General features: G+C 56.0%; 1 protein-coding gene and 1 long non-coding RNA gene across 5 annotated transcripts in view; one reads left to right on the plus strand and one right to left on the minus strand.

Moving 5' to 3' along the window:
• LOC123621671 overlaps positions 1 to 6,786 on the plus strand; it is a 28,386-nt gene extending 21,600 nt beyond the window's left edge. For 3 of the 4 annotated variants that reach the window (XR_006729218.1, XR_006729219.1, XR_006729215.1), the window contains one exon: positions 6,210 to 6,786. This is a non-coding gene — a long non-coding RNA (uncharacterized LOC123621671). Of the gene's footprint in view, positions 1 to 1,937; positions 2,225 to 6,209 lie in introns of those variants that run through there. The other variant, XR_006729216.1, reaches the window with a different exon arrangement.
• Positions 1 to 20,071, minus strand: part of PARD6G (par-6 family cell polarity regulator gamma) — a 63,380-nt gene that overhangs the window by 10,842 nt on the left and 32,467 nt on the right. The gene's annotated exons all lie outside the window — the stretch shown is intronic.

Below are 20,071 nucleotides of genomic sequence, written 5' to 3' on the forward strand. Positions count from 1 at the left end.
GGTGTTTGCACCGAGCACGCCAGCAGTTCCACTTAGACGCCCCAGGGGATGGGAGAGGCGGCATCTGTCCCCAGCCCTTTGGCCATGTCACCTAACGCCCTGGCTGGGACAACTGTGCGGGCTGTGGTCTGATGCCACGCTGGCTGGGTGGGCACCAGGGTGCCCAGTGTGCTGGGGGGGTGTGCTATTCGCTCAGGCCACCAGGGGAGTCACGAGACGCTGCCAGGGGCACCCAGGAAAGCCCCACCCTCTCACAGAGCACCGCAGCCGGCTGGTGACACGGAGAGTCCCTCCACCGCTGCCCCCGGGACTCAGCGAGACCTAGGCTAACTGCCCTCCCTGACACGGGGCTGCCCCCTCCCCACCTCTCATCGGCAGGCTGTGCCAGCCCCCCGGCCCGCCAGGAGCCTGGACCCTCTCTTCCCTGCTGGGGGCTTGACAGCCCCCCACATGTGGGTGCGTGGGGGGCAGGCACCTGGGAGAGGCGTTCGGAGCTTTGCCGCCCAGCCCGGCCTGTGCGTGGGACAGGCAGAACCAGCCCAGCCCTGCGGGCAGAATCTGCGTTTTAGCAGAACCCCACACACGTTTCAGGTGGAGAAGTGGAGTCCCTTTTGTTAGAAGGGAAACTGAGGCAGAAAGCAGCAAAGCTGGGAAGGGCCCAGGCAGTGTCTCACCCCAGCTCCTCGACTCTCCCACAACCGTGACATCATCTTTGACCTTGAACTTCTGTCCCTACTCCTGAAATGTCCCTACACCTGGGCTGCCTCTGACCCTAACCCTAACCCAGAGACACAGCACCCCCAGGCCGGCCCCACCCACATGACCCCCTGGCACTGAGGGCAGCCCCTGCCCCAGCACCCCCAAGGAGAGACAGGCAAACACTCGAACGGACAGCACAGTGTGACCGCTGGAAGAACAGGGTCCACGTCTACCTGAGGTGCTGGGACTATTCTTAGAAAACTGTTAGCTTTTACCGATAAAAAAATAAATACCTTTATCTGTCTGCTTGTTGCTGGCTGAGGAAGCAATCTTCCCATGTTGTGACACCTCAACTCTGGACTTATTTCCAATAATATCTGAAAATGCACACTAAAAAATTTTTAACGTAGTATTTTTGTCCCAATTGTTCTGAGAAAAAACACAAAACTGCATAAAAAAAGCTTTCACATGGAAAGATGGCGCTACTCCAACAAACACTCTTCAGTCTCCTAGAAGTCACCTGGGAGGTGCAAACAAGCTTGACCCCAAGCCCCCCGGACCACAGTTCTCCTGTGCAAGGTGCACTTGCAGGGCTTATCCGAGCTCACAGTTAGTCTTTAAAAAATCAAAACTTCTTACTTTGGGCAGAACAAATGTTTCTAGAAACCTTTTAAGTCTGATGTTGCAATTTTATTTATATATTTTTTGAGACAGGGTCTCGCTCTGTCGCCCAGGCTGGAGTGCAGTGGCCTCATCACAGCTCACTGAGGCCTCCAACTCCTGGGCTCCAGCGATCCTCCTGCCTCAGCCTCCCAAAGTGCTGGGATTACAGGCGTGAGCCGCTGTGCCCAGCACGGTATTATTTCTCAGCTCTGGGTACAGGGCTGGGTGTTTGGCTGAAGCTACATGTGCCAGAAAGCAGGCAACACACGTGCCAGCCAGAAGCCCTCTCTGCCTTCTCCCTCACGGGGCTCCTGGTCTCACGAGGGCCACGGCCCGACCTCCACCACAGCCCTGCTGACAGCAGCGGCCAGACCGCCCTCGTGACGACAAGGAGGACGCGAGCGGGATGCTAGAGTCCCAGTGTCCGCGCTAGGGGCTTCGGGGCAGGCGGGTCGGGGCGGAGGGCCTGGCGGTGTGGGGCCGGCAGGACGCGGACAGGGTTTCTGCACACATGACGCCGAGGAGACAGGGAAGAGAAAAGGCACACGCAGAGTCCAACGTCCCTGTCTTCCCAGGGGCTCCAACCACCCACCAGGGTCAGTCGTCTTCCTCTGCAGCCAGACCACCCCTCAGCGCACAGGGCAGGCGGTGGCAGTTTCCTCTCCAGATGCCATCGCGCCAGGGCTCCGCTCCACCTCCGTCTGGCCCCTCCCGCCCGCAGACATTCCTCCGGCCTGGCACCCGCCACTCCCAGACCACAAAGGGACGAATTTAGCAAAACCAGTCGCAGTGATCTTTCTGTATCAAAACCAGTCTTAGCGATTTTTATACAACTTTTAAATAAAAAAGAATGGAAAATACAACAAATACACCCTCTACATAAGTTGTGTTACGACGTTTAAATTCCCCCAGTCAGGAGTGGGTTTAGCCGTCCCAGTCTGAGCTGCGAGCACGTGGCAGCGTGGAAACCACAGGCACAGACACAAACCGCAGTGACAGCTCCAGGGCCACGTGCGCGGCGATGACAACACGGCTGCAGAACTTCCACTCGTGTCCACAGACCTTCTCCACAGAGACACGTGAGGGTGAGGGGTCGAGGGGCTCTACTGTCCTTGGGCCTTTTTTATTCCAAACCAGCTGACGCTAATAACCCAACCCCAGATGCATTTGCCCGTGATGTGAAAGAGAAACACTAGGTCTTCAACCAGACAAAGGGCACTTATGAAAAGCCACAGCGAAAGGGACATTCCCTACCGCAGGGCTGGACGCCTGCCTGAGGTCACGTCCCGAGGTCAACCCAGCAAGGAGGCGCTGGACACTCTCTACGGCCGGAAGCAAGACAGAGGCATCTGCTGTCCCCCCTCCTGCCCCTGGCAAGCAGGGAAGGGGTGGCCCTGGAAGGGACGCGGGGCAGAAGGGACCCCCCCCAGGAGGGGCATTGCTGGTCCCACGGTGACCTCTGCGTAAGCTCTCGAGGAGCTATGGACTGAACTGGACGGCAGGACCTCGCGTGAATATTCACAGCAGCACCGTCACCAGAGCCACCACGGCCGAGTCCCCCCCCCACCGCCCGCGACGCGTGGTAAACAGAACACACATCGGCCCACGGAGGGCGGACGCTCTGACCCAGCTACCATGAGGACGAGCCCCGGAGACACCGCGCTGCGTGGGACACGCCGGGTGCCCAGGACCATGTCCCTACGGGTCCACTTGCGCCCACGGCCCAGAGCAGGGAAACCAGCCGGAGGCTCCAGGGCTGGAGGCAGGGCCACAGGGAGAGACTAACCGGCGACAGAGATTTCTTTTTGGGGTGATGAAAACGTTCTAAAACTGATGGCTGCACAACTCTGTTAACACACCAAAAACACTGGATTGGATATTTTAAATGGTTGAACACTGAATTACATCTCAATAAAGCTTTTTTTTTTTTTTTTTTTTTGAGACGGGGTCTTGCTCTGTCGCCCAGGCTGGAGTGCAGCGGCATCATCACAGCTCACAGCAACCTCCAACTCCTGGGCTCCAGCGATCCTCCTGCCTCAGCCTCCTGAGTAGCTGGGACTACAGGCACACGCCACCATGCCTGGCTAATTTTTTGTATTTTTAGTAGAGATGGGGTCTCGCTCTTGCTCGGACTGGCCACGAACGCCTGCTCCTGGGCGTCCACTCTGCCTGCTGGCCGTGCGACTGCTGCCCCTTCCCGCAGCACGTGGACCCCAGGCCTCGCTGCACCCAGGGGCCGTGGCCCTCGGCAGCTCAGGGGAAGCATCCAAGTCACACCAGGGTCTGGCAGTAGAAAGAGGCTGAAGCTGCTGGTGGGAACATCAAAGCTGGACCGAGAAGACTAGACGACCCTGCCAGGCTCCTGCACTTGGTCAGCTGTCTGTGCTGGAGGCTCCCAGCGGGGCCAGGGGGCAGCTCAGACCAGCAGGACAACTGCTCTTTCTGGAATATCATTATAAATCACACTGTCTGCAATTAACTGAAACCTCTCACAAGCTCTGGGTCGAGGCCTGAGCATTTGCCGGGAAGGACGGCACGGCCCACCTCGAACAACTGGACCCCCCAGGTGCGGTGCGCTTGGCTGGGACGAGCGAGGGCCTCTCACTCGGAAATTCATTCAGTGGCCAAATGCATCCCCAGAAGATGATTCAATTTTTAATGTATTGAGAAGTGATTTTGAAATTAATTTTAACGAAACTAACTCTCATTGTCTTTCTCTCCAGCTAAACTTGGAGCCAGAATTACCCCTCCGTTACTTTAAAAGTAACACCAAATTTTTACCCTCGGTCCCTAAAATCTGCTTCTTGACCGTCTTCTCTTCTGTTCTGGTCTTCAGAACCACCTGAGCAACCAAGGAAGGATCCGACAAGAGCTGATCTGACGGGCCCCACACCGGGGCTTCCCCACTGCCTGGACACGGGGCTGCCGTCCGGCCCGTCCTGCCCTGTCCTGCCCAGTGAGAACTGCACGTGGAACATAGGGCTTACCCGTTTTAAGTTTTGCTTCAGAGCGGACGGAGCTGCGTCGCACAGGCTGGGGCCCCGAGGCACGTGGCACGAGAAGGACCTACCCACTGTGCACTCATCCGTGAGATGACACGCAGCTGCCTCAAAGCATCCCTGGTGCAGCTCAGCCACTCGGGAGGGTCTATTCATGGATTCTCCATGGCTCAGGCACTCTGGGAGCCAGAAGGAGCAGGGGAGACCCAGCCCCTTCCTCTCGAGGCACAATGAGCCCCCACCCACCTTCTCTGCCCTGAATAGGTGACCAGCCCCCTTCTGTGCTCACGATGCCTCCTGCCAAGCACGTTTCTTCATGGGCTCTGACCCAGGCCCAGGGTGACAGCTGCTGGCATTTCTCTGAGAGCTGGCCATGTGTTGAATCCTCCCAGGCCAATAGTTAACAGATGAGGAAACTGAGGCACGGGGGAGCAGAACTGACCCGCCCTCGGCCACGTGGCTGCTGAACTGAGGAGCAAGGCCTCGCGTTTACCCACTGAGCTCCAGTCCGCCTGCCCAAGCACCAGGGCTGACCCACCACACACAGGGCCCGGCTGGATCCCCCCAAGAAGCCAGATCAGGAAAAACCTCCAGGTCTGGTGCTAATCTCAGACAAGTTGAGCTAAAAATACAGGCCAACAGCAAGGACAGGTTCTGAGAAACGCGTTGTTGGACGATTTCACTGTGGAGCGAACATCACAGTGCACACGCACACCCGGACAGCACAGACTCCTACGCGCTTGGGCTGCGTGGCAGAGCGACGGCTCCTGGGCTGCAGACCTGTGCACACCAGCGTGTACCTGGGTCTCTGAACACCTCCAAACACAGCAGGGACAGTAGAGTACGGCACGATGACCTTATGGGACCGGTCGTCATTATGGGGTACAAGACTGTGCTCAGTGACAGAAGTGAGACGCCTCGGATGTGATAACTTCCCCCCCCTCAGTCTCTGCTGCAGTTTAATTAGATACTATTGTACCGTAAGCCACTGCCCAGGACTGGGTAGCCACAGGGCTGCCCCCACCCTGCCAGACGCCACCCTGCCCCACACTGGGGACTCGAGTTCAAGTGCAGAACCCACGTGGGCATCCGGGGAGACAGGGATTTGGGGCAGCGATGCAGCTCTGGGGCGGGGCCACCCCTCACCCAGCCTCCCACCTGCAATTCCCATCTGAGGTACCAAAGTCACCCGGCCCTGAGTCCCCACAGGGCCTCCCGCAGATGCAAGACAGAAAATACCCGAGCCGGAGCCGCAAAACCCAGCCCTGCCCTGACGGCCAGTTCCTTTCCCCACCTCCTGCTCCCCAGCTTTTACGATGAAGGGACAAGAAGGGAAACCGGGACCCCAACTTCTCACACGGAGGCAGAGCAGAGCCCACCGCCACTCTCAGGGGGACAGCCCCTCGCCAGTCTCTGGGCCTGGAAGAGACCAGACCTTGGGAGGAGCCTGCAGAGCAGTGAGGCTGGAACACGGTCCCTCACCTCCCACGTCCCCTGGGTGACACCTGAACAGAAGAGCAACTTCAGGTGTGAGCAGAGGGTCCCCTGCGTCAAAGGCTGCAGTGCAAAATCAACTGACCTGGGCCACCTGTCACCTCCGTGTTCCGGAGCTGTCCACGTGTTGTTCCCACCCCAGACCTGCTCCGTGGCCGGCTGTGATTCAGCCTGTATTTACAGGACACTGCACTGGTTACCAGAGTGCACCACTATAATTGAAACAACCCAAAATAACTGTTGGCAGAAAAGCCCGTATTTAGAGCAGACCTCCTTGAGCAATTCTCATGGCCAGCATTCAAGCCCCGACTTTGCCAACACACCAAACCAACTGTTCTCTTCTCTCCTTCACAGGAGTTCACAGCAGCCCACAAAGGAGCCCAGGGAATGCCAGAAAGGGCCTCACTGGACTGCACTCGCTGAGGCCGCTGCCTGGCCCTCCGCGTGGGACCAGATCTCTGCACAGCAAGCTGAGTCCAAGGCAAACACGACACAAGCCCTTTCTGACAGAGGACACGAGGCACGTGCTTCTGTAGCTCCCCAAGAGGCCGGCATGGAATGCTGATGGCAAAACACCCCCTTTCCTCCCAGTCTGCCGCGAGGACGCTAACCCGTCTTCACTTCCTCCATTACAGCTCGTGGGCAGCCCAGGGGGCCGGCCCCTGCCTAGCTCACAGACCCCCTGGAGAGAAACAGCTTCGTGGGTGTCCCCTGGGCATCCCCATCACTCACGGGGTCCTTCTCTCCTCTCCCAGAGCAGGAGGTAAAGCCCAGGAGGGACTCCACCAGCTTAACACATCAACTGCCCTGTGAGTTGTATTTAACTCATGCTAGTGTTGAGCCTGGGGCCTAGAGGAGCAAAACCTGGGCAAAACCCTGCGGTTGGTTCCTGAAACTCTTACTTGTTGATGTTCTTATTGTTACAATTGATGGTGACAATTTAATTCTAAAAATGTGGATTACACGAATAGAAGGCAATAAATTTCATTTCTCTATGTTTACCTGCATTTTTTTTTTTTTGAGACAGAGTCTGGCTCTGTTGCCTGGGCTAGAGTGCCGTGGCGTCAGCCTAGCTCACAGCAACCTCAAACTCCTGGGCTCAAGCGATCCTCCTGCCTCAGCCTCCCGAGTCGCTGGGACTGTAGGCACCTGCCACCACGCCTGGGTAATTTTTTCTATATATATTTTTAGTTGTCCATATAATTTCTTTCTATTTTTAGTAGAGACAGGGTCTTGCTGTTGCTCAGGCTGGTCTCAAACTCCTGAGCTCAAACGATCCTCCCGCCTTGGCCTCCCAGAGTGCTAGGATTACAGGCATGAACCACCACACCTGGCCATGCTTACCTTTAAATTAGACGTAAGCCTGACAAATCAAGAAAAAAACTTTACCCTTGTGAACTTTTTTCAAGTTTTCACATTACTTTTCACATTACTAATTTTCAAGTTTTTAGATTACTTTTTATTGAAGAAAACACAGAAAACAACATAAAATAACCAATTTTTCATTAAATTAGAAAGGATTGTTTTGTTTTTGAAGTTTTTATTCTATTTTCATAATAAAATGAGGTGGCCCCAAGGAAAACTTCCTCCTAGCGTGGCAGCCAGTGTGTTAAGTGGCTGCACAGAGGCTCGAAGCCAACGAAACTCTCTCGAGAAGACTTTTCAAGCAGCTGGATTGCGATATCATGGGGTACACGGTTTACCTACCACAGAGCTCACACGTGCAGTATATTCACAGAGTTGTGTGCCCATCACCACTGCCCAATCCCAGAAGATTTTCTTCAACCCCTAAGAACTCCAAAGCCCAGTGCCAGCCATGCCCATCCTCACCTCCCAGCCCAGGGTGGTGACTTTCGCTAGGTCTGTGGATCATTCCAGAGTCTGTCTGTGCAAATACAAGCAAATGTGAGCACAGACTTTTATTCTCTCCTGTCATTACAGGGGTGGTGTAATGTATACACCATGTAGCACCCCGTGTTTTCCACGTACTACCTCGAGGAGCCGGGGTTTTAAGAACGGAACAAGGCATCTTCCTGCCACTGCTAAGAAGCTGCCAGGACACCAGTGACAGTCTAGACTCAAGCGAGTGAGTCCATGGGAGGCCGGGGAAGGGTCCGAGGGGCAGAGGCTCTTCAGAGGGGCAAACGCTGGGCTGAGAACCACTGTGTGTCTGTCTCCTACCAGATTCTGTCACCAACAATCCAAGGACACTTCTAGAAGTTTCCCTTTAGGCATCTACCCTGTGAGGCCCGACGTGCACGAGTGCCCAGGACCTGTCGAGCACTTGGAGAGCTGCAACACGCCCTTCTTTGCTGGCGCCTCCAGCCAGGAGGCAGAAACGTAGCAGCAGACCCGGCACACAGCCTGGTCTGTCACCTGACGGCCAAGTGGCTCTGAAAAGTCACGCAGCCTCTCTGGGACTCAGTCTTGTCCTTTGTGAAAGAGGCAGCTGCCCCTGCCTCTCAGAGCGGCTGTGCAGGTAGGTGGCCACGGATGTGAAGAGGGCGGGTGGGTGGTCGCTGGTGGGAGATGCGCTGGAAGATGCTCTGGTCCTTCGTGAGGCCCTGCAGCCCTTGGAACTTGTCCCTGGTCTCTAAGCAACACAACAAAGTCGCCATCCACGTGCAGGAAACAGAGCTCCCACATCCACACCTGCAACAACAGACCCGGCAACTACACACCTGACTCCCTGTGAAATGTGCAGGATTTCTGCAGCTGCCTCCACCTCCTGCCCTGGGACTGACCCACCAGGTGCCAAAGCGTCCTGGGGGCTCCTTCGTGTCTTTCCCCTGACCCCGGGGACAAGCGCAGCAGCATCGGAGTCTGAGAGATTAACTGGCTCCGCACACCAGGTAGCTGAGGGTGCTCATTAAAAGTAACAAGGGGCAAAGACGACGCAATTTTAATTTCAGAAGTGCCTGGCAATAGGCAGGAAGGTCAGTGAAGGCTTATTTAAAGGATTTCGTCAGCAAACCCCAGTAACTCTAGAGGATCCAGAACCAAATGGGTCTATTAACCTCCTCCTGTCAAACCGGCCACCCCTCTGACACCTGCAGAAGAAAACGCCGGGGAGGCTGGGGCAGGGGACACCTGGCCGGGGCACAGGCCTGTTGGAGCTGCACGAGAGGATGTTTCCGGAACTGTCTTCCTGTAGCAGGTGGTGTGCACCTGCATGGCCGCAGTCACTGTGTGACAAACACAGGCAGATAGCCGCTTGCACAAACCACTGGGCTTGGACAACAGAGCGGCTGATCACAGCGTAGCCCGGGGGTCCCCGCCGACCCTGCCGCAAGCTTTCACAAGCTTTGCACAACCTGCTGGAGTTCTTATCTTTCTTTTCCCCTCCCCTCTGTATGGTTCCCTGGGCTTCGTCAACCTAGAGGAAGGCCCTGTTCGGATGGGGGAGGATGAGGAAGGAGTCGTTACTGGAAACACCCTGAGAGCTAGCACAGCCTTGCGGCAGCTGGGAACCTCCAGCACGTCCTGGGCTCTGGGGACAGACCCAGCCTCGCTGCCGCAGGCTGCTCGGACACGTGAATTCCTACCGGCTCTCTTAGCTGCTCTCAGGTGATACGCTTGCAAAATACGTAAGCCATTTAGGTTTCAGTCTGCAAGAAAACCAAGTCTACGGAGGCCTGTGACACAGTGAGAATGGATTGCCAGAGTCCTAAGGGGAAGCCATAGACTTAGCCTGGCTGGTTCTTCTTTTCCTGACCTGTAAAAACGCAACCTGGATTAGATGGTCTTTAAAATTCCTTCAGTTTCAAGTTCCTGTGATGCCGACACAGCAGGAGACTCAATGTTTATTAACTAAATAGGATCAGACATATGCTCGATACGGGGGTAGCCGGAGAGTCATTTGTTGGAGAAGCTGTTTGCGTGGGGACAGACTTGCTCCAAGATAGAAACCCACTCCCTGGCACTGACAAACCAGCCTCCTAAACCTCGAATCGGTCAAAGGCGCCTAACTCCACCCTGATGATTCTGAACATCAAAACTGCCCACTTTCATGTGTTTAATGTGCAGGAAGATCAGTGTCAACCACAGGAGTATTTCCCTTTGATTAAAAATTCTAGGAGGTGTTGGGGCCCAAAGCCCGGGCAGTGCTGCCGCAGAGACGCGGTGCCGGGCCCTCAGCCCATTCCCGAGAGGAAGCAACCGACAACACGCTCTGCCACTGGAGTCTGGCCCCACGAGCGGTCCGGGTCGTGGCAGGGAGCCCGTTTGGCCTTGGCGTCCTGCTCAGGGGGGTCGGTTCAACTGGCATTTGGGGGCAGATCTGAATCCCCAGGTGAGGGGGGAGCAGATCCCACAGTGGGGCCCGAAGCCCCCCAACTGCCCAGCCAGCTCCGGGTCCCACGTGGGCTGTCACCACACACTGGAGGGGCATCATCCTTCCTAAACCACCCGGTCTGGTCCACACACCAACGACAAAGTGGGAAGGAGGCAGGAAGGATAAGAAAAGCACACCTGGCTGGAGAGAGGAGGAGCCGTCCCCAGCCTCCCAGTGCCCTGCTAACCCCCTGGCCACGCCACCCTCCCTGCTGGTGGGGGGCAGGTGTCTGGGGGCAGTGGCACAGTGGCCTTTCCTGGGGGCTGCAGCACTGGAGCTGCCCGAGTGCTCCGGCCCCTGCTCCCCACACACGAACCGCTCAAGGACTGCAACCCCAGAGAACCGCTTCCCACACAGGACTGCAGAGTCTGGAGAGGCCCACTCGGGGGGTGGCCAGGGTGCCAGCAGGCCTGAGCGGAGCTCTCTCCTGGGGTCAGCTCAGACCCTCCTGGAGCGAGGGAGCTCAGCCCCTCTCAGCACCCAGAAATTCCTGTCAGAGTCCCATGGACGCCTCCACTCCGGTGCCTTCTCTTCCTGGGTACCACCTCTGGTCTGGCGTGGTCGGGGCACAGGGACAGGGTCCCGTCTCAGGTCTGGCGTGGTCGGGGCACAGGGACAGGGTCCCACCTCTGGTCTGGCATGGTCAGGGCACAGGGACAGGGTCCCGCCTCTGGTCTGGCGTGGTTGGGGCACAGGGACAGGGATGGCGACAGCCACAGACGTGGCCCCAGGAGCTCCGAGGGGCTCAGTGACACCATCAGCAAGTGGCGATTATTTCTGAAGTGATTTGCATTTTGGAAAAGTATAATTCCTCACCCTTTGATTTGAAACGTCTAGCAAAACCACAGACATACCAGTTATAGACATGCCCCGTGGACGTTTTACAGGAATCTATATTTATAGGTATGGAGCTACATTTGGAGTTTGACTTCAATGTACCAAAACCACAAAATGCTTTAATGGGTACAGAGTTCCAGTTTGGGAAGATTAACAAGTTCTGAAGATGGATGATGGTGATGGTTGTACAATGTAATTAGCGTACTTAATGCTACTAAACTATTGATATATACCTAAAAACGGTCATAGTGGTAAACTGCATGTTATATGCTTTTTCCAGTATAGAAAGTAAGTAACCAATCTTTCTTATTGGTACGAACAGTCTCCTTCCCAGTCTGATGCAGCACAGCACCTCCACCCCCGGCCCGGACCCACGTGTGCTCCGCGTGTCTCGGGGGGCCCCGCAGGCCCAGGGGAACCCGGGGTCCCCTCCATAAACTACAGTGCAGAGCGAGAGCTCCAAGCGCAACTGCGAGTCCCACCCCCCCCTCTGTGTCCTGGGCCACAAAACAAACGCGCTGCAAAGCAGCCGGGCTTCTGGGCAGCAGGACACAGGTGGCCTGTTGTGCATGACGACCTCCATGACAAGGCATTTTCCAGCAGGAAAGGAGGGAAAGTACAGAGACAGAGGCAAAAACAGGAAAAGAAATTGCCGTGCAAGAGGAAATCCAAATCTTGCTTACGTATCTGGAAAAGAAAAAAGTTCACAGTGGAAATTTTTATGTCTCTGGACTGAAACCAGTGCAGGTAAATCACTTCCACAGGGAACCACTTTACACTCAGGCACATTAAAGAAGGATCCTCCCAGCCACGGACGGACGGCGTGGCCTTAACGGGACGCTGGGCCCAGGACCGGTTCTGGGTTCTGCGCGTGAGTGAAACACGGCTCCCCACAGAGCCTGGGGACCCAGCTGTGGCCGCCTCCGTGCCCCCCGCCAAGGCAGCCACGCCTGCGCATGCCCGCGGCAACTTCCAGACAACCGTGCTTGAGAGCCGTATCTACAGCGCTTGACTTTTCTTGAGGCTTCAGTTTCGCCATGTGCAAAACGAGGATTACACAGCTTAGTTTGCTGTGAGAGTCACATGACAATTTAGAAACTCCTTGGTTAACAGTGAAACACTGAGTGTTCCTGCGTGTTCTCAGGCAGGGCTCACCGAGCTCCGTGTGCGTGAGTCCCAGGGAGCCCAGCCCCGACCTCAGCCCCGGCCGCCCTGGCTCTGTGGCCGGGCTGAGCACCGCACTGCGTTCCACCCCCCCACCCCGAGACACTGGTGCGGGAGGCCCCCGGCCATGTGGGGAGTTATCGCTAAGGGTCCCTGCAGCACACAGGGCATCAAAGGTGAATTTCAGGAACCCGTGGGTGCTAAAGGGAAAGGAACGGATGTAACCCAGCAGGAGAACGACACAGGCAGGGACAGAAAAACCAAAGTGCGAGGGGCCGGCATCCCCGAGGCCTGGCTGTGCTTCAGTGAAAGTGTGACCGGAGGGTCTTCCTGGGCCGCCGTGGGGGAGCCGTGATGCTGCTGCGAGGGCCGGTGTGTGGCAGGCGGGAGGTGCCACGGCAGGAGGACGGGGCAGAAGGCAGGAAACCAGCCCGGCCGCGGGTCCCCTGGGCTGCACAGGCTCCAGAGAAGTGGCAATTCTGTGACAGTCACCAGGAAGGACCTACAAGCTGAATTTTCAGCACAGGCCTCTTTTTCTCTGCTGCAAAATTACGGCTGGCTGGCCTAGGTAGGAACGTCCAGGTCAAAGGGGAACAAAATGAAAACCTGACGTCTGGGAGGTGCCGGAGGCCAGGTAACCCCTCTGAAACCTCCCTGCTGAAGGCAGGTGAGCCTGGCTGGCCCTGTGGCCGCGCACCCCCAACAAGGCCTGGGAGGCTCAGACGTGGCCCTCCCCACCAAGGCTGAGGCACCTCTCATTCCCAGCCTTTGTCGACAGGTAGAAAAACACGACCTGGGTCTTCACTGTCCCCCCAAGCCATGGCAGGCACAGGAAGGTGGGGGGCCCCGACTTTCTGGGCAACCTGCAGCTTCAGACTCCAGGAAGCTCAGAGAATGCCTACCCGCCGACGACCTGGCGCCCCTCTGCCGCCCCACGGAGCCCACTGGAGCCCTCCCGTGGTCCCCGTAGACTGAGCACGGCCCCCAGGCGCCTGCGAGACTGGCCGCCCCCAGCCCTGGACTCTCGTGTCCCCGGCCCTCGGGGGGCCGCGCCGGAGTGCCAGTCTGCAGCATCTCGGCAGGCTGGAGCCTGCTCGGCCCTTGCCGCTCCCTGAAACCACGCCGAGCCTTTTCCTCTGCTTAGCAGCTGCTCCCTCGTGGAAAGCTGCACTCGGCAGGCAGAGCCACGTCCGGTCATTTGCCGCAGCACCAGGGGGGCCTCACACACACCTGGTGGGCCCGGGACCACCGCCCAGCTCGCCGGCCTGCAGCGGCCAGGTGGGCACCGGGGCTCTGCCGCAGGGCAGGGTTGAGACGCCCGCAGCACCGGCCGGCACACAGGCGGCGGGGAGTGGCGCCTCCCTCCCTCGGCAGCGCATGGCCCTCACCTGCCCTGGGAACAGAGGAACCACCCGGCTGTGCTGTCCAAGGAGCGCTCCTGCTAACACAGGCAGCCTGGAAACCACTCACTCTGGCTTGGGATCGACACCGGCCTAGATCTGAAATGAAAGCCCCAGACTGGGCCTCCAGGCCTGGCCCTGCTTCCCGCTGAACGCAGGTAGGCAAACGTGTTAATCCCACACCGCGGCCACTCTGCCGTGGCGGAAACAACAAAATGACGATTTTTAGCCAGGCGACTCTCTGGCTACGGGGCCGGGTGTGACCTGCTCCCACGCAGCGGCGCCCACTCTGACCTTGCCGAACGTCAGCTGGACGGAGCACCGGTGTCTCGCCCATGGCCAGGCTGGGAGGAACGTCCACTCACGACAAATACCAGGAGCCTGGGGCAGCGGGAACTGGCGGGTCCCTCTCGCCCCGGGTCCGTGTGTCCAGGCAGGAAGGCGGCCACCACAGCTCCAGCCAGGCCCTGCGGCCTCCACTGCAGCATCCAAGTGGGAAATGCCAGGATCGCGGGTTTCCAGGCCACACGGTAACAGTCTTCAAAGACGTGTGTTTTTCAAGTGACAAAGAACCAATTCAAATGTTACTCTAATGCCCCAAGGAGAGGCCCACTGGCAATATATACTTGAGTTCAAAATACACATATCTTTTCACCCAGCAAGGCCATTTCTACTATTTTACCCGAGAGAGAGAACTTGGCAAGTACCTAAAAATGCTCAACAGTTTATAATAATGAGAAATTGGAACAATTTAAATAAATATCAACTCATAATGGATTGATTACACTTTGTGAAACCCACATAACTGATATGTCCATCCTAAAAGGATAATGCCTATCTACATACATCTGCAAAAAGGACAAAAAAATAATCCTGGGTTGAAACAATGTCTGTGGCACGTACATTACGATCCTGCCTCTGTGATGCCACCCGCAGCTAATCGCATCCGTAGGGAGACGCCTGCAGTGGCTTCCCCACGGAGTAAACAGTCACCACCGTGCGGTGGCAGGATTATTTCCGTGTCCTCTGAATGTTTGTTTTTTTCACTACTGTGTTATAAACAGAAAAGACTTTCTAAAAGGAAAAAAAGTTTTATAAAGAGTTTAGTGACAGGATGTGCTTATGATACGTTAAATTTTTTAAAAGAATCCAAATTATAAATACACTATGGGTTTGAATAATGTAAAAAAAAAAGAACAGAACTCAATTCAATCAATATAAACTCTCACCATTTAGAGAGAAGGTGTTTTGCTGGGACTATCAGAGAGTAAAACCGAGTCATCTCTGCTTCCCTCTCTGTCCCCACGGGCTCAGCTGCAGGAGGAGGACGGAGGCAGGGGCTGCAGGCCGCTGTGGAGGGGCAGGAGGGGCAGGACGCCGTCCCAGCCCTGTGGCCGCGGCCTTCACGTGAGCGCCTGGAGGACGCCCCCAGTCTTCTGGGCGGGGCTGAGCTTTGTTCCCCTGCAATGAGCTGGTCAGCACATTCCCCGCTCCTGGCTCTCCCACTGCAGGGCCAGCGTGGCTCTGGGCATTCCGTTTTCTCCATGTTCCTACCACAGAGTGCTGGGAGACTTTCTGACTTTTTTTAAATTAAAAAAAAAAAAAAAAAGGAAATCCTTCAAATGCACAAACTCCCAGGAATCCGTGGCAATTAAAGAAGCAAACATGTCTCATGGAAACGCTTCCACACCGGGGCCTAAACCCCACGCCCCCGTGTCCCTGCAAGCACAGGGACTATGTGAGGCTAATTTAGCAAAAACACACCTCTCCCCCACCCCCAACACATGTAACCCCAAAACCCTGGGCATCCGAGGAAAGAGAATAAAATGGGGAAGGGATTACAGAGATTAAATTCTGACAGCTGAACTCAGGGCTTCCGGCTGAGCAGTGAACCCCCAATTCAAAAACCAAACACACCTCTGGGCACTTACATAAGAACCAAGAAGAGGCCGGGCACGGTGGCTCACGCCTGTACTCCTAGCACTTTGGGAGGCAGAAGCCAGAGGATCGCTTGAGGTCAGGAGTTCAAGACCAACCCGAGCACAGGCGAGACCCTGTCTCTACCAAAAATAGAAAAATTAGCCGGGTGTGGCACCTGTAGTCCCTGATACTCAGGAGGCTGAGGCAGGAGGATCGCTTGAGCCCGGAAGTCGAGGTTGCAGTGAGGTGCGACGATGCCACTGTGCTCTAGCCCAGGTGCAGAGCGAGACCCTGTCTCACACGTACCAAACCAAACCAAACAAAACAAAAAACCCCACCAAGAACATTGATTATGAGCAGCACTGATGCGCTTGATGCTCTGAGAGCCCCCGAGTGTCCACGGCCAAACTCGCCATCATTCTGCGCTTCACTCTGAATGACGTCCCTTACTTTTCCAGCAACTCACTTGAGTGAACCACAGCAAACACATCCCTTTGTGCAACTTCTGATAAAACAAACAGTTGACAAGTGTGTTCTCCTCATCCTATTAATAGGGACCCAAAGAATGTCCAGAATGCCAAGGACAGTTAACAGACACATGCAAACGTTTATGTTTACTTTAAAAGTGCACAGTTCAGAATCCTCTAACTGTGCTGAAAATCGGTCAGTGCGATGAAGCCTTCACACTCCCCAGGGAGGAGACACGGGCCCTCCTGTGGCTCCCGGCAAAGAGTGTCCTGCCTGGAGGTGAGTAACAAGCCTGGGGGATGCTGGTATTTGCAGGATTTATTTGATGGATAAGGGGTGAAAAATTACTGTTTGCACTTCCTGTTTGTTCTGCTAAAAATAAAAAGAGATACTCTGCGTATCTTTTGCTGGTCTTGGTTCTGTGTTCTCTGACTCGGGCCGGCTTCCCAAGGCATTCCTGCAGCCCTGGGGGGGCAGGGGGCAGACAAACGAGTCCTTAACACCCACTGGGTCTGCAAGCCAGATGCCGCCACATGAGTCCATGTTCCCCTACACAGCCACTTCCTTCTGGCAACTGCCTTTCTTCCCATTACTTAGTAGAGGGACAAGGAAGCCTGGGAAGGGCAGAATGACTGCTGCTGTCTGCCCGAGGGGGAGCCTGCAGCTTCTCAGGCCCCGGGCAGACGCAGGGCAAGCCTAGCAAACACAGGGGGAAGAAGCTGGTGGGTCCTGCACCTCGGGGGGGCAGAAATGCCACGTAGCACAAGCTGAAGGCCTTGATGCCCCGTGCGGACAAAAGCCAGGGCACTCCTAGACTGTTATCTGAGCCCCAAACCAAGAGGGGGTCTTAACCTGGTATGTGCCAAGCGCCCGTCAATGATGCGGTGATGCCTAGGAACTCTCCTCAGAACAGCATTCTTGAAGGCATAAAATGCAGGGGCTTACAAAGGAAATAAATTATTTTGAAGACAATTAAAGCAAACGTGGGAGACGTTACTGTATGTGGTTTCATGTTAATGTATTAAATAACAACACGTACCATTGTTTTTAAATAATGATTACTGTAAATGATGTTGAGGGTATCTGAATACGACTACCACACGACACGGAAATGTGTGATTTCTGCTGGTCACGCAGTGACAGGTCCAGCTAATCCCATTCCTGGTAAGGCCCAGGGAGGCAAGCTCAGGACCCCAGGTTCCTATGCCCCACCCGGGGGCCTCTCAGAAAGGTACAGGAAGCTTCCCATCACCAGGGGAAGAGAGGATTTTTTAAAAATTTGAATATGTTAATTAGAAAGTCAAAGTACCCACATACATTGAGAATGGCTGAATTTTGGAAATAAAGGCTGGAGACAAACCCAGGAAGCCTCACCCGGGAACACGGCTCGTGTCCGAGAGGCGAGCGTCCTGCGCGCCAGCAGCTGCCCGGGAAGGCTCAGCACTTCCGCCCTGACGGCTTCACTGCGACATAACCCGCATGAAGTTCACCCACGTAACTCCATGGCTGTCAGTATCTTCATGCAGATCTCTGGTTCCTTTTTTTTTTTTTTTTTTTTGAGACAGAGTCTCGCTTTGTTGCCCGGGCTAGAGTGAGTGCGGTGGCGTCAGCCTAGCTCACAGCAACCTCAGACTCCTGGGCTCAAGCGATCCTCCTGCCTCAGCCTCCCGAGTAGCTGGGACTACAGGCATGCGCCACCATGCCCGGCTAATTTTTTCTATATATATTTTAGTTGGCCAGATAATTTCTTTCTATTTTTAGTAGAGACGGGGTCTCGCTCTTGCTCAGGCTGCTCTCGAACTCCTGAACTCAGAAGATCCACCCGCCTCGGCCTCCCAGAGTACTAGGATTACAGGTGTGAGCCACCACGCCCGGCCTGGCTCCAGAACATTTCTATCACCCTGAAAAGAAACCTTGTCCCTCCTAATTCTCCCCTCCCCCAGCCCCTGGCAACCACAAATCTACTTTTTGTCTCTATCTGCCCATCTGCCTATTCTGGACTCTTCCTTTACGGCTGATTCTTGCCATTCATGGCGGTTTGCTCTATCAAACCACCACGGCACTAAACCAGTGAGCGCGGACCACGGCTCCAGGGGGAACACAGGGTAGAGCTCCTGCTGCCTCTGGTGACAACACGCCGTCAACACAGAACCCTGAGTAACGGGAGCCAACCGTGAGCATCGTCACACGCGGGTGACCTGCGCTGGCTTCTCAGCACGGCGTTCGCGGCTCACCCATCGGTCGCGTGCGTCCATCGTCACTTCTCCTTACGGCCGAGTCCTACCGCGTTGCACGGACGTGTACACTCTGTCCCCTCGCCAGCGGGAGGCCCTGTGGGCTGCTCCCTCTGGCTGCCGTGCACATCTATGTGCTCGTGTTTGCATGGATGCATTTTTCCACGTGCTGGTGTTTTTCTGAGGGGTTTTTACGTCTACAGTCGTAAGGAAAGCTGACTGTAGTTTTACTGCCACGTCCTTGTGTGGTTAGGGGCAAGAGATTATTTCCAATGACAGATTAATTTTGTTAACATAGTTGAGAGTTTATTTCAAACGTCTTAGAAGAATGCTGACTTTTCATTTGTGATAGTTTCCTCTTAAAATACATTTAAATAGGTCAGTGTGCAGGAGTGGTTAAGTGACAGAGTGGGTGTGCCTGTTGTGGAATCATGGAAATAGCGTGACAGTGACCCACACCTCCAACCCCTGCTGCAGTGAAAAGCCGTGGGACTGTGGACGTCGGCTCCGGGGGTCGGGGTCACTTCTGCCCCCACCACGACGAATGCCTGGCTTGGTGTGACACTCACCTGTCACACAGATCAGCAGGTCTGTCCTAGACACTGGGGCACCTGACTGTCCACGGCTGCACAGCTACCCTGACACTCCCAGCTCAGATGTCACCATCTAACGGGCAGAAACCACTGAGGACAGTGCGCGTGTGACCAGCCAGCGGCTCGGTGCCGCCAGGACGTCTTCCTACCTACCCCTCACAGCCACCCGCAAGGCAGGTACTGCTGTCCCACTGCAGACGGGGACACTGGCGCTTGCAAGGCGAAGCACACATCCGCGTCACAGGCCAGTGGGGGGGGGTGCTGGGGTCTCCCTGCTCCACGCTGAGACACGACAGAGAAAAGGCAGCCGCTGTTGGCAACACCCTCATGCCAAAAACAGGAAATCTAGAAACACCAAACCGGCTGGTTAAACTCTAGGCTACTCCTCTGAGGACAGAGGAAGAAGGAAAAATAAATGATGTGGACAGGATGCAGGGCCTTGGCCGGCCAGCAGAAAAGAGGGGCCGGTGTAGGAGCTGTGGGGCGGTCCGTGCACCCCCCTGCAACGCGCAGACCCGTTTCCTGTCTCACCTCAGTGTCAGCGAGTCAACGGTGGGGCTGCCCCACCCGGGCCGGCACCAGCGGGCAGAGTGCCTTCTGCCGGCCTCCAAATCCACCTCCACGGCCATCGGGACAGAAAAGCTCGTTTCCTGCCCGGGGGCGGGGTAAAGAAGCCGTGTGTACGTCTGCAGTTTACCCGCTGCTGCTCACCCTGCCCCTGTGAGGGCAACGCCATGATCTGGGACCCTGGGCATCGCCAGGAACAAGCCCCACTCTGCTCCTGGTTGGGTGGGGACAGACAGCAAACTAGCCCTGAGGACGGTGAGTAAGACGCTGAGAAGGCAAACCACGAGGACAGAGAATGGAGCGGCTGGGAACATCACGGGCTCACCGGATAGAGTGTCTGAGACCAGGCCTTTCTGCCGCGCGGCATCCGGGCAGGTACGGACACCTGAGTGGTGTGAAGGGCACAGAGCTCCAGGCAGGGACAGCGGGGTGCAGGCCCCGCACCAGGCCCAGCCAGGCGGCAGGCGGAGAGAGGCAGGCAGAGAACAGAGGGTGGGTACGCTGGACGGTGTGCGGAGCTGGGCCCTGATCCCCCAGCAGTCCAGGGACTAGCAAGGAAGCTAAGCTCAGGCAGTCCCCTCGGGCCGCCGTGAGGAAGTGACGCTGTGCTGGCTTCTCGGCACCGTCAGAAGGACCCCTGGGCCCAGCAAGAACCACATGCAGACGTTCCGATCCGCAGAAGGTCGGTCTGAAGTGAGGT

The sequence above is a fragment of the Lemur catta genome, chromosome 16 (assembly GCF_020740605.2).
Source record: "Lemur catta isolate mLemCat1 chromosome 16, mLemCat1.pri, whole genome shotgun sequence".
Lineage (NCBI taxonomy): Eukaryota > Metazoa > Chordata > Mammalia > Primates > Lemuridae > Lemur > Lemur catta.